The sequence below is a fragment of the Aquarana catesbeiana genome, linkage group LG04 (genome assembly GCF_042186555.1).
Source record: "Aquarana catesbeiana isolate 2022-GZ linkage group LG04, ASM4218655v1, whole genome shotgun sequence".
Classification (NCBI taxonomy): Eukaryota; Metazoa; Chordata; class Amphibia; order Anura; family Ranidae; genus Aquarana; species Aquarana catesbeiana.
Window position 1 is genome coordinate 94,963,873 of NC_133327.1, and position 13,325 is coordinate 94,977,197.

Here is a 13,325-nt window from a genome sequence, read left to right on the forward strand (position 1 = left end):
TCCAGCCCTTGGGGCACTTTTTCTTCCACTAATACAAGATGCTAACAATGGGGAATAATGCCTGCTACTGACATCAATGATGGGGCTGTATTCCTCCCAATTATACCCATGTTGGGCCACTATTCCTCCCAATGTTACTAACGTTGGGCCACTATTCCTCCCACTGATACCAATGATGGGACACTATTTCTCCCAATGATAACAACGTTGGGCCACTATCCCTCCAACTGATACCAATGATGGGACACTATTCCTCTCACCGACACCAGCGATGGGGCACTACTCCCCCCCATTACCAAAGATGCATTGCTTACTCCCACTGATGCCAGGAAAATTTTTACTCCCAATGGCCGCAGTCCGTCCCCTATAAAGTCTGGAGGATAGCAAACTGGCCCTTTGTTTAGAAAATGTGGAGACCCCTGCTCTAGAGAAGGACTCCTGCTGTCCTTTAGTGTTCTGATGGCAAGATTTCCCCACTGTCACATTACACTTATCAGCGCTGCAGGCTATAGATCAAATGGGAAAAACCTGACAGGGTGGTTGTACAGAACCCGAGTGGCAAGATCAACTTCTGTACAACCAGCCTGCTCATTCGTGGATCCAAATTTGGCCAGTCCCTGCTGAACCGGTTGAATTCTGATCCATGTTTTTTTTTTTTTTTTTTTAAACGTTACCCCAACATTTCATATTCCTGATGTGTCTACTGTACCATGTACTTGCATGAAAAAGTATCCTGTTCTTTGTATTGTTTCCTGTGTGTGAAATTCCTGGTGTTCCTGACAGTCCCTCTGCTTTAATATGAAAAACTGACCACACTAGGCATATGAACACACCGTGATCAGATCTCTAGCTATGTTGAGAACTCAGCCTGCTCTCCACCAATGATCAGGCTTGTCCTGACACACCCCTCCTGCTTTTGTTGAGAAGATCATTGTACTGCTGCTTCTCCTCCCCCAGATCTTATGCAGCTGAAAACAAAGGGAATGTAATCGCTTAGAAAAAAGGGGGGGGTATTTAACCCCTTGGAGCCGGGGTCTCCCAGCCATTTAAGGGGTTTAGGAAGCCGGGGCAGGGTTTAGGATCATGTGACTGCTGTGATTGGCTGTCACATAATCAGATCAGCTCCCGATCGCAAGGAGCGTTAGCCGCCGGTAACTGTCCCAGAAGCGCGCTCACGGCACAGCTGTATTTGAATGCAAATTAGTGTGCTGTCAGCGCACAGGGGTTAAAATTATTTTTTTTTTTTACTATACACAAATACTTTGTCTTTCATTTTTAACTGAATGGGTTGTTTTACAAGGTAATCGTTTACAATCATTTTAACCTCTGGGCACCGGCCACACGCAAATATGCGGTCTCACGGAGGGTAGTCCTTGGCGCAGAGGTGCCGCATATTTGCAAGCAATAATGCAAAAACAGCTGTGTCAAGAGCGTGCACTTGGCACAGTTATCAGCAGCTAACAGAAGGCTCCCAATCACTGCTTGTGATCAGGTGCTTTCCGATCATGTAACCACCATTATTGGCTTTCACATGATCATAAACCCTGGCCTCCCGGAATCCTAAACCCCTTAAAGGGCTGGGAGACGCTGGCTCCAAGGGGTTAAGGAATACAGTATAGTTGTATAATTTCCTGTAAGCAAACGTGCATGTAGCTGTGCTTAATTGGCTCTTTGTGCTTCCCTCTCTGGTCCAGTCAGAGTGCTGCTGTGCAGAGGTCAATATCAGGGAAGATTCAGTTACGTCTGTCAGTTGTACAAAACATATTTTTACATTTTTAAAAGGAATACCATACCAAATCGTTTTTTTTTTTTTATATCTGCTTAGAGTTCAACATTAACATTTCAAACACCCAAGACTCTTGAAAGAGATTTCATCTTTACCGATACAACAGTTTATCTTCCTTTACTGGGATTTACCACAGATAGTTTTTTTTTTTTCCTAACTTGGAAAATTAGCGCTGGAAATCGTTCTATTCTTATACTTGTATGGAGCTGCCCTTCAGCAAATGTTATCACTTTCCATTTTTTGCTATATAAAACATATTCATGTATTGAAGTGTTACAACACACGTACAAACATAAACCACAAACCTTGTTCAGTAAGCAGAGTCTCAAAGCTCTACAACTTCAAAGAGTGCCAGATGGACTGCCAAGAACCACAAGTTTATTGATGGTTTATAAATAACCTATAAAAAAAAACTCAGACTAAATTCATGAAGTGCTGATGTTTAAATACAGGAGTAACTGATGTGAAGGTGGCTTAAAGGCAACTAGGAATTTATGCGAATATTGATTTATGGCGTCTGATAGTATATCAGATACAGGTCCATACCCTAAGCTAGTAGCAAATGTATTTAACCTCCCTGGCGGTATGATTATTTCGGATTTTAGGTGCTGAAAGCGGTACAATTATTTAGTATGGAAATTGCAGGTCTGTAATTCTTAACAATAACACACTTAAATCTGTCCAAACAAGAGTCTAGTAGATATCCCGGGTATGATAAAGTTTGAAACACAAAAACATAAATTATAATATAATAAATAAAAATAAATAATTAAAAAAAAAATAATAATAATAAATTTCCCCACGATTCACTATTGCTCAATTCTGCAAGTGTTCTAATTTACTATCGCTGTTTTCTAGCTGGTCTAAAGCCACTTTTGATGTAAAGGGACACTTTTTGGTTGCTATGGACAATCTCCAGTTTCCAGGCAGAAAGAACAGTATATATAACATAAAACTGCATGCAGGGCATGGGCCAAAGCACTGGGGACAAAAGGGATGTGAAATAATTTCATACAGTACTGTAATCTGTAAGATTACAGTACTGTATGTGTTATGTTTTTACAATTTTTTGAATTTGAGGCCAGGCTCCACCCCCTGTGCGTCGCGCCGCTCGCAGGGAACGGAGCCTGGCACGGAGAGGCTTCGGAGGAGGACAGAGCCTGCAGACACAGCGGGGGACATCGTAGGATCCCGGGGACAAAGTAAGTAAAGCCACACCAGGATCGAGTGTGGCTCGGGGTTACCGCTAACGGTCCTGAATTTTAACCCCGAGCCACACTCGGGAAAACCGCCAGGGAGGCTACCAAACTGATTTCTACATTTTAGGCCTGTTGCACACATGGGTAGTCTAGAAGCAGTGCATTTAATGCGCGGGGGAGGGACAAGTGCAGCACCCAGCCCCGCCCTCACTGAAGGTAGCCTGTCAAAGTCTACTGCAGGCTGTGTCTAGATTGGCTTAACACTGTACTGAGTTCCAGCTGTACCTGTCCTTCCCGGGGAACCAAAACTCTGGGAGGGACTCAATGTTCCTAAATGGCCCCATGTGCAAGGGGCCTTATCAGCGTATCGCAGTCAGAACAATGCTCACTGGTTGATCTGGGCTACTGCACTGCCCTTTTTCATATTAACCAAGACCCAACTCCTTACAAGGTCATAGTACGTTTGCTAAAATGTGGTCTCTTAAAGTGTTACTAAACCCAGGACCCTGCATTCACTATATCTGGTCTCCCACAGTACACAGTAAATATAAACTGCTACATACCTTTTGTCATCAGCAGTATAGAGCAGTCTTGTGATTTCTATCAGTTCCAGGTGAAGCTTGTAGGAGGAGGAGTTTTCACACTGCGCTGAGCTGTATTGTGAGGCTACAGGGCTCCTGACCCTCTGTCTGGACAGGGCCGATTGGCCCTGTGCTGATCACATGCACTCTCCCATCAAAAAAAAATAAATAAATAAATAAATAAAAAAAATACCTCTAACAATACACACCAAACTGAGCATGTGCAGCCTGACTGCAAAGGCCCTGTCTTTTCCGGACTTGTTCACGGGGACAGTGCAGGGAGGGGAGGATCTGTGCATACAGCCTTTTTACACAATGCAAAGGATTAACCCTTTAGGTTCCACAGTGAGTATAACAAGCATTCTTTACTGCATAAGCATCATTAGCCAATATGTAATAATGTTTAATTCACATAGTTATTAACCAATACAATTTGTTCCTTTGATTCAAAAAAAGTTTTCAGTCACCATACACACTATAGTATTGCAGGCAGTAATGTCACAGGGAGCCCCGTGAGTTTTCTCTGGAGCTCCCTGCACTTTATCCCCCTACAGGATACAGAAGAGGCTGTATTATTTACTGTACTGACTGCTCCAGCTACCTTCTTCTCCCCAGCAGTCTGAGCTATGGATCCTCCCTCTGCATCATCATACAATATAGGGATATTAAATCTGCATTGTACGGGATGGAGGCTAGCATACGATCATGGCTAAGAGTGCCTTTGAGAGGAAGCAGCACTGCAGAGGACAGAAGAAGTCTGTTGGGGCCAGGGATAAGGTTGGTATTACGCCAAGTGTGGAACCCCCACTGAAAGGACAGAGTTTTCCAATCTGGAGTTCAGCTTTAACGAACAGTAAAAAAAGCTTTAAGGCAAGTGATCAATGACCTCTCTAGCTGCATGTGCTGTGAAATAATTCATCCACAAAGGTCACAACAGACTCTAAAGCCTGGTTTCAGTTAGTCTCTAAGGCCCTGTCAGTTTTTTAGGCAGACCTGCTTGGAAGGTTGATGCATTCCTATGAATAGGCAGGTGTAAGCAAGGTCCGTTTACTCCCAGCCGCCCATAGAGAAGAGCAGGCTCTGTCTGTATCTGCTCTACAGAAACTGAGCAGACATGGATGTGAAATCCGCCTACTCTGCTCTGATCAGATCACAAAATCGCCTGCTGATCGGAATGGTACCCCCCCTGTGTGAAGGGGCCGTACAATTTACAAGTACCTGCTGTGCATTTAAATTAGAAAGCTGGCAGGCTGCAAAGACTCTGCTCCCCAGGGCTTTGCCTCTGTTGACTTTGAACATAATGCCTGTAGATACAGAAGTAAATGGGGTTGTGTTTTCACCACTTAAGGACCGAGCCTCTTTTTGAGATTTGTTGTTTACAAGTTAAAAACAGGTTTTTTTGCTAGAAAATTACTTGAAACCCCCAAACATTATACATTTTTTTTCCTAACACCCTAGAGAATAAAATGGCGGCCGTTGAAATACTTTGTCACACCGTATTTGTGCAGCAGTCTTACAAGCGCACTTTTTTTGGAAAAAAATTTGTTTGAATTAAAAAAATAAGACAACAGTAAAGTTAGCCCATTTCTTTTTATAATGTTAACGATAATCTTACACTGAGTAAATTGATACCCAACATGTCACACTTCAAAATTGCGCCCGCTCGTGGAATGGCGACAAACTTTTACCCTTAAAAATCTCTATAGGCGACGTTTAAAAAATTCTACAGGTTGCACGTTTTGAGTTACAGAGTAGGTCTAGGGCTAGAATTATTGCTCTCGCTCTACCGATCGCGGCGATACCTCATATGTGTGGTTTGAACACCATTTTAATATGCAGGCGCTACTCACGTATGCGTTCACTTCTGCACGCAAGCTTGACGAGACTATGCGCGTTTACATTTTTTTTTTCTTATTTAATTTTACCTTTTATTTTTACACTGTTCTTTAAAAAAAAAAAAAAAAAATGTGTCACTTTTATTCCTATTACAAGGGATGTAAACATCCCTTGTAATAGAAAAAAAGCATGACAGGACCTCTTAAATTTGAGATCTGGGGTCAAAAAGACCTCAGATCTCATATTTATACTAAAATGCAATAAAAAAATAAAAATAAAATTTGTCATTTAAAAAAAAAAAAAAAGAAGACACTTTAAGAGAAAGTGACATTTTGACGTAGCCATCGGAGGGCACAGGAGCGCGGCGGGAGGGGGGCCCTCTCTCGCCTCTGATAAAAGTGATCTCTCTGTGAATCCACTCTTTTCGGAAAGCGGACCGCCGGCCGAAGAAGAGGATACCAGGGTTATGGCAGCTAGCTGCTGCCATATCAATGATATTCCACTTCAAAGTTAGGACGTATATCGGAGTGTGGCAGTCCATAAGTGGTTAAAGTACATGTTACTCCAAAATTTCATGCTGGTACAGTTCGGAGGGGGAAGCACTCACTCATCCCCACCCCTTTCCTGACCTGCCAGGCTGTATGCTCAGATAAGGGCCTGGTATGGATTTTGGGGGTTCCTTGGAGGGGGGACCCATGCTGTTTTTTTGCAAAATTTGGAGTGGAGTTCCCCTTTAAGATCATCAGAGCACAAGTCACATGCCAAAGTCGGATCAGTCAAGCTGGCGACTTTAGTGATATTCAATGGGCTAAAGTGGGATCAAAGTCAGATCAAAGTAGTGCAGGGAGAATTTTTTTGTCAGACCAGTTAAAACGGCTCCCATAGGGAAACATTGATTTTCACACATCATGCGACATGAGCGCCCAAAGTCGGAGCGTTTGTCGTACCAGTGTGAACCCGGCCTAAGGCCCAGAGCAAGCCTGAAGAAACTAGGACAGCCAGAGGTGGGTAAATAAGGCATTCTTTTAAAGCAACAGAAATAGGGGATTGCCCAGCAGCAACGCTATGCAGTTTGCTGGATTCAGACAGAGGGCTTAGCAAAGGCGTTACCATTTAGGCCTCATTCACACCACAATGCATACGTGTTGTGTTGCCTTTTCTTTGTAATGGGTTGATTTGCTTTTCAGTGCCTTGCATTGCTTTTTTGTGCATTTGAAACCATTTTTTTTTTGTCTTTATATAAGTCTGGAGTTCAGATTTAGGCTCTAAAAAACTTGTGGTGGTATCGAGCTGCACCAAGTTATTTCCATTTGTTTTACCTTGCAACAAAAATTTATAGAAAAATGAGAAGAAAATTTATCATATCAAATCCATTCCAAAAGCGCTCACCCAAGGATCTGACTTTACACGCTGATGATGTTGAAACAAGTTTCCGTAACTCTTCTAGGAAGCTAATCACTTTTCTGTGCAGTAAAAGTCTTTCTGATAACATTGGCAAAATGTTGTCAGAAGCTTCTACTGGATACCCTTTCCCAGAACCATTTAATTGCTCCATCTTTACCAGAGCAAAGGAAAAGCTGATAGGAGGGAATTCATTTAATATTTACTAAGAAAGTTTATTAAACCGTAGAGCGTAAACAGATGGCCTGTCCAGAAATGGCCCTTAAATACTGTAATGCCTGTAATACACAATTATACATTGCTACTGCTTAAGGCCTCATGCACACGGACGTTTTTAAAGCCGCTTTTTTGAGCATTTTTTGCAGCTTAAAAAAGGCCTGTCTATGTTAGTCTATGGCTTCATGCCCACCTAGGTGTTTTTGAGCTGCAAATGGCATAGGCGTTTTTGAGCTGCAAATGGCATAGGCGTTTTTAAGCTGTAAAAAAAAAACCCAGGACCAGTGGGTTCTGAGAGACGTTTTTCAGCTGTAAAAACGCTCTAACGCTGATAAATGCTCAAAAACGTCATTCACCAACGTTTAACCTTTTTGATCCATTGAAAAAGAAAAAAAAAAATTTTGAAAAAAAACAAACCCGCTAAAAACGCTAACGCGGAAAAATGCTAAAAAACGCAATTAAACGCTAAAAAAACGATATTGCAAAAACCTTGAAAAAAGCTGAAAAAAGTTTAAAAAAAAATCACTGCAAAGATACTGGCGTTTTCATAACGTTATTTTAACATCCTGTGTGCATGAGGCCTTAAAGTTGAACAGATATAAAAGACACAAATGAATACGGCTCTGTATATATTACTATATCATTAAATGTATAATGATACATTTTTTAAAGAGCAAGCAGCATTGTAAGTATTTGAATTTTACCCGGTACAGCCTATGTACAGCAGGGCTGGAGTGTGAAAAGAAGCAGCACACGGAGCCACTCCAAGAAGTGTCGTGTTCATTGTAGCTGATTGCTTATGAACAATCGCTTTAAGATTTTAGAATGAACGGCCTTTGCGGTATTAGACTTGAACACAGTTAAAAATAAAATTGGGTAAATCTTAAACATCCATTGCATGAAATAAAGTTTTCACCAAGGAACAGTAGAAAAAAAACCTACTAACCTAAGAAGAGGAAACCGATTAGCTGGCTAAAGGCATTTATAGACCAATTTCTTGATAGAGCAGTGCTAGCAGCTTTTAGCAGATTTCATGTCCAGGACTGATTTAGGACACCGGGTCCCCAATTATCTACCCAGAATAGAAATACCAGCTTTGGTTGGACTGACTCTTTAAAAATAATTTCAAACAAGTCTCATAAAAAAAAAAAAAAATCTCTATCGCTATCTCTAGAACTTTTGAAAGACATTTTACCAAGTTGGTCTTAATTGCTGGCTTTAGATGAGTTTATTACTCTTTTCAGACCACAATGTGAGCCACTGTTCCATTTTTCAGGATCAACAGAACAAATGTATCTGTGTTAAGGACAAAACGTCTCCTGAGGTACAAGCTTTTTGTTAGTGGAGTGTCCTTTGCAGAACAAGGCAATTATTCTTTTGCAAGGTCCTAAGGTGGTGGTAGCCAGCGAGGTGTTAATCCCAGTGAGACATGAATGGTATAAAGAAAAACTACAGTCAGGTAGAATTACCAACATCACCTCACTATCCAGAGATGCATTGGTTTATTTTGAAACAAACTGTCAAGATCCATGAGTCATGGGCAAGAAAGAAAAGATGTATTGGGTACAAATAATGGTTATCAGGGCTTTTTTTGGTTAGGGAATAGGTGCAGCTACTCTGCCGCCACCATTGCCACTAGTTACAGTGCAAGGCAAAATAATTAATAAATAAATATATATATATATATATATACACACACATACACACACACACACACACACACACACATTATAATAACCAGTTACACTTACCGTTAACGGTGTTTCTGGGAAGTCTTCCAGGACGGCATTACATCCTTCCTAAATAGAACAGGTGGGAAGTAGGCCTGCCATCCTGGAAGACTTCCCAGAAACACAGTTACCAGTAAGTGTAACTGGACTTATATAAGTCGTCTTCCAGGACGGCACCCTGAGAGAAGAGCAAGTAGCTCAGGCCTACCTTTAGGGCGGGACCACCGCTTGCAGGACCTTCCTGCCAAATGCCAGGTCCTGAGGGGATAGTAACTCCACTCTATAATGCCCCAGGAATGTGTTCTGGCTTGACACCATGTAGCGGCTCTACATATCTGCTCCCCCGAAGCCCCGGCCCTTTCCGCCCAGGAGGTTGCCAGAGATCGCGTGGAATGCGCTCTAAGATTTCTAGGAGCTGCTTTACCTGACTGCTCATAGGCTAACAAAATGGTATGTTTAATCCATCTAGCTATAGAAGCCTTGGATGCCTGTTGGCCCTTCTTCTGGCCAGAAAAATTAACTAAAAGATGGCTGGACCTTCTGAATTCCTTAACCCTTTCTAGGTAGGATAATAAACAGCGTCTGACGTCCAGACAATGAAAATAAACTTCCCCTTCACTCTTGGGGTTACTACAAAAGGAAGGCAGCACCACTTCTTGAGTCCTATGGAACTTTGATGCTACCTTAGGGAGGTACAGGGGGTCCTGCCTAAGAATAACCCCGTCCTCGAATAAAGAAAAAAATGGTTCTTTAATAGAAAAAGCCTGAATGTCACCTACTCTCCTAGCTGAGGCGATTGCTAGTAAAAAGGCCAATTTAAAGGTCGGAATCCTAAGGGGGATCTGATCTATCGGTTCAAATGGGGCCTTTGTTAACCCCTCCAGTACTAGTGTAAGGTCCCAAGGAGGACACCTGGACATTTGAACAGGGGACAACCTCTCCCTGACCAAGAGAAATCTCTTGATCAGGGGGTGTAATGCCAAACGTTTCTCAAGGAAACAGGACAAGGCTGAAACCTGTGCCTTAAGGGTCTTGGTTGCCAAACCTAGATCTGCTCCATCCTGGAGAAATTCTAAGATTGCAGGGATCTCTCCTCGAGAAGTCCCTCTCTCCTGACACCAGCGAGAGAGGTCTTGGCGTAAATACGCCTTGTGACTGGCTTTCTACTAAGGAGCAGTGTATCCACTACTCTGTCCGACAGTCCCTTCTCCCGCAGGTTCTGCCTTTCAAGAGCCAGGCCGTCAGATTGAAGAAGCTGGGGTCTGGGTGGCGGACTGGACCCTGAAGGAGAAGGTCACCCCGGACAGGGAGGTGAAGCGGTGGGGCTATGGACCAATCCTGCAGGGTTGGAAACCAGGCTCTCTTGGGCCACCAAGGGGCTATTAGAATCAACTTGCTTTCCGAGAGGAACAGTTTTTGAAGGAGCCTTGGAATTAGTCCCAGAGGGGGAAAGGCATAGGCCAGTCAGAAGCCCAAGACCTGCGCCAATGCATCTATCCCCTCTGAGCCTCTCTCGAGCAAGGGAAAAGAATCTCTTTACCCTTCTGCTTTTCCTGCAGGCAAAGAGATCTATCTCTGGAACGCTGAATTGCCGACTTACCAGGGAAAGGACCTCTGGATTCAGTTCCCATTCCCCCTGCAGAATCGTCTGCTGACTGAGGTAGTCTGCCTCTACATTTAACGTCCCCTTTATATGGATTGCAAAGATGGAAGGAATCCGACTTTCCGCCGAGGACAGGATCTCTGTTGATAGGGATAGGAGTGTTGTAGATCTGGTACCCCCCTGATGATTCAGAAACGCCACTGCCGTGGCATTGTCTGAAAGACCTGCACCTCCTGGCCCCTGATCCTTCCCTCGAAAGCCTTTAGTGCTTCTCCTATGGCCAACAGTTCTCGAAAGTTGGAGGAGGCCCTTCTTTGTTCTGAATCCCAGGACCCCTGAGCTATTAGATCCTGCAGGTGGGCTCCCCACCCCCAGGAACTTGCATCTGTAGTTATCCTGAGAGGCTGAAGTTGGTTCCAAAGGAGGCCCCCTTGAAGCCTCTGAGGAAGGAGTCACCAGTGAAGGGAGTTCTTTACTTCGACCGGGATGGCTATCTCTATGTCCAGAGAGTCTCTTTTTCTGTCCCAAGAGGATAGAAGAAAGTGCTGGAGGGGCCTGGAGTGTAGCTGTGCCCAAGGAACTGCTGGGATAGATGCCGTCATTAAACCCAGTACTCTCATGATACCTCTGTAGGAGATGGTCCTTGCCTGTAACAGCGACGTGACCGCTGATATGAGGCCCTCTACCTTGCCCTGAGGAAGAACAAACTTTTGCTCTGAGGAGTCCACCAGGAAACCCAGATACAGCTTTGTCTGAGCAGGAGTCAGCAAGGACTTTTCCCTGCTGACAATCCATCCCAGGGCTTCTAAGGTCTCCATTACTCTGGATAGATCCAGAAGTAGTTGATCCCGACTTAGACTGTAAATCAAAATGTCGTCCAGGTAGGGAATCAATGCCACTCCCTGGAGGTGCAGGAAAGCCACCACCTCTGCCATTAATCCTTTGTTAAGGCTCTCGGACTGGATGCCAGTCCAAAGGGGAGGGCCGTGAACTGCCAGTGTTGCACTCCCTCTGGAGAGGCGATCGCAAATCTCAGGAAGCTTTGATGGCCCTGAAAAATGGGGACATGAAGGTAGGCGTCTTTTAAATCTAAGGTCACCATAAACACCTCTTTGAGGAGATGTCTCCTGAGAGAATACACTCTCCATGCAGAATTTTTTGTAACGAAGAAAAACATTGAGGTTCCTTAGATTTATAATAAGACGATACCTTCCTGAGGGTTTTGGTACCACAAAAATGTGGGAATAAAACCCCTGACCCTGCTGGTCCACTGGAACAGGTATTATAACCTCCTGACTGGTCAACTCTCTTATATTCTGAAGGATTCCTACCACTTTGCAGGGATCCCTGGGAAGGCAGGTCAAGAGAAACTTGGGGGGTGGAGGGGAGAGAAACTCCAATCTGTAACCCTCTCTTATGATCCGAAGAACATAGGGGCTCTGGGTGATCCTTTCCCACTGAGAGGCAAAGTGGGAAAGTCTGCCCCCTACCGGAAAGTAATTTGGGGGTCTTGTCAACTGACTTCTGGCTGGAAAAGAGAACGCCAGTCTTTTGTTTGTCTTTTCCTGCACCCCAACGTCTATTAGGGGAGACTTTTTTCTCGGAGAAGAGATTCCTTGCCTGGGGGCCACGAAAAAAACGCTTCCTCTCTCTCCTAGGTTTGGTAGGAAATGTCTTCCCTTTCTCGGTAGATCTGGCCATACGGGGTCCATTAATTTACAGACCCACGTGTCGGCATTCCTTGCGATGCAAGCTGAGGCCAATGCGGGGCTCATCGCCGCAGCGTTAGCTTCCCAGGCTCTGCGTAAAATGGTTTCAGCCCTGCGATCCATTTGATCCTTTAAATTACCGGTATCTTCGAAGGAAAGATCCGAATGCTTAGAGACCTGTGCTAAGGAGGCGTCTAGTCTAGGAGTTTTGAAAAATTTTTCCTCATTCTCCTCAGAGAAGGGGCATCTACGCTTCCAGGTTTTATATTTCAGAAGCCTTCTTTCTGGTTCTTTCCATTCCCTTAAGATGACTTCCTTAAGGGCGGAATGTACCCTGGCCTGAGGTTTAATCAAGCCTCTATAGATCCTATCCTGAGCGGACACCTGTGCAGCAGGCTCCTGAATCTCTTCTGAGGCATAAATAGCTTTCAGAAGATCTTCCATGTCATTGGCAGAAAATATATGTCTGCTAGACCTGGAATCCTCCCTCCCATCCTCCTCTTGGCTGTCCACCACCCCTTCATCAGAAAACTCCTGATTAGGAACTTCTAAATCACACTCTTCCTCTGAATCGTGAGGGAGTGGATACTTCGGTACATCCACCCGATACCTCCTAGAGGAGGCGAAGCTCTCCTGGGAAGAGGCATCCTTACTAGAGTGAGCCTCCGAATCCCTAGGCTTAAGGGTGGCCTGAAAAGACTTTAAGGTGGACAGCATCTCAGTTTGCACAGTAAGGAATTCCTTCATCATCTGAGATGTCTCCTTCCCTGTCAACTTCTGTATGCACTTAAAACAGAAGGGCTTTGGATGATCTGGGGGTAGCCTGTCATTACAGTTCCCACATCTTTTAGAGCGGGTGGAGGATTTCACAGGACGGCTGGCAACCTCACGGGCAATAGCATCGTCCCCTGAAAAACACACAGGCATACACTGTGAGACTCGGAGAAGAGTTGGGGTACCCTCCCCATCTAAACCTCCGGAGGCCGGATAGACTCACCCCCTGTGGTCTCTTCCATGGCCGCAGACCCTGCAGGTCTCTCCTTCTCCTGTTCCATGCTACTTCCGATCTCTCCCTGGAGGTGCTGCATACAGGAACGCAGCAGAGACATGGGCGCCTGTTCCCTGTGGCTTTTTATATCCTCTGTGTACTGGCTGTATCGCGCCACTGCCGCCGCCATCTTGCCGAAGACCGGAAGTGGTACTGGACCTGAGGTCGCTTCCTGCTGCAGCCTTCCTACTCCCTCCTCTTAGAGGAGGAAGTGAT

At 44.5% G+C, this 13,325-nt stretch overlaps 1 protein-coding gene across 5 annotated transcripts in view; it reads right to left on the minus strand.

Annotated features, from left to right (window-relative positions):
- The window catches only part of HPCAL1 (hippocalcin like 1), a 410,671-nt gene that overhangs the window by 224,377 nt on the left and 172,969 nt on the right, over window positions 1-13,325 (minus strand). The window contains exon 1 of one of the 5 annotated variants that reach the window (XM_073625393.1): window positions 2,092-2,158. The exons of the other annotated variants lie outside the window; for them this stretch is intronic. The gene's annotated coding sequence lies outside the window, so the exon portion shown is untranslated. Of the gene's footprint in view, window positions 1-2,091; window positions 2,159-13,325 lie in introns of those variants that run through there. 5 annotated transcript variants of the gene reach the window in all.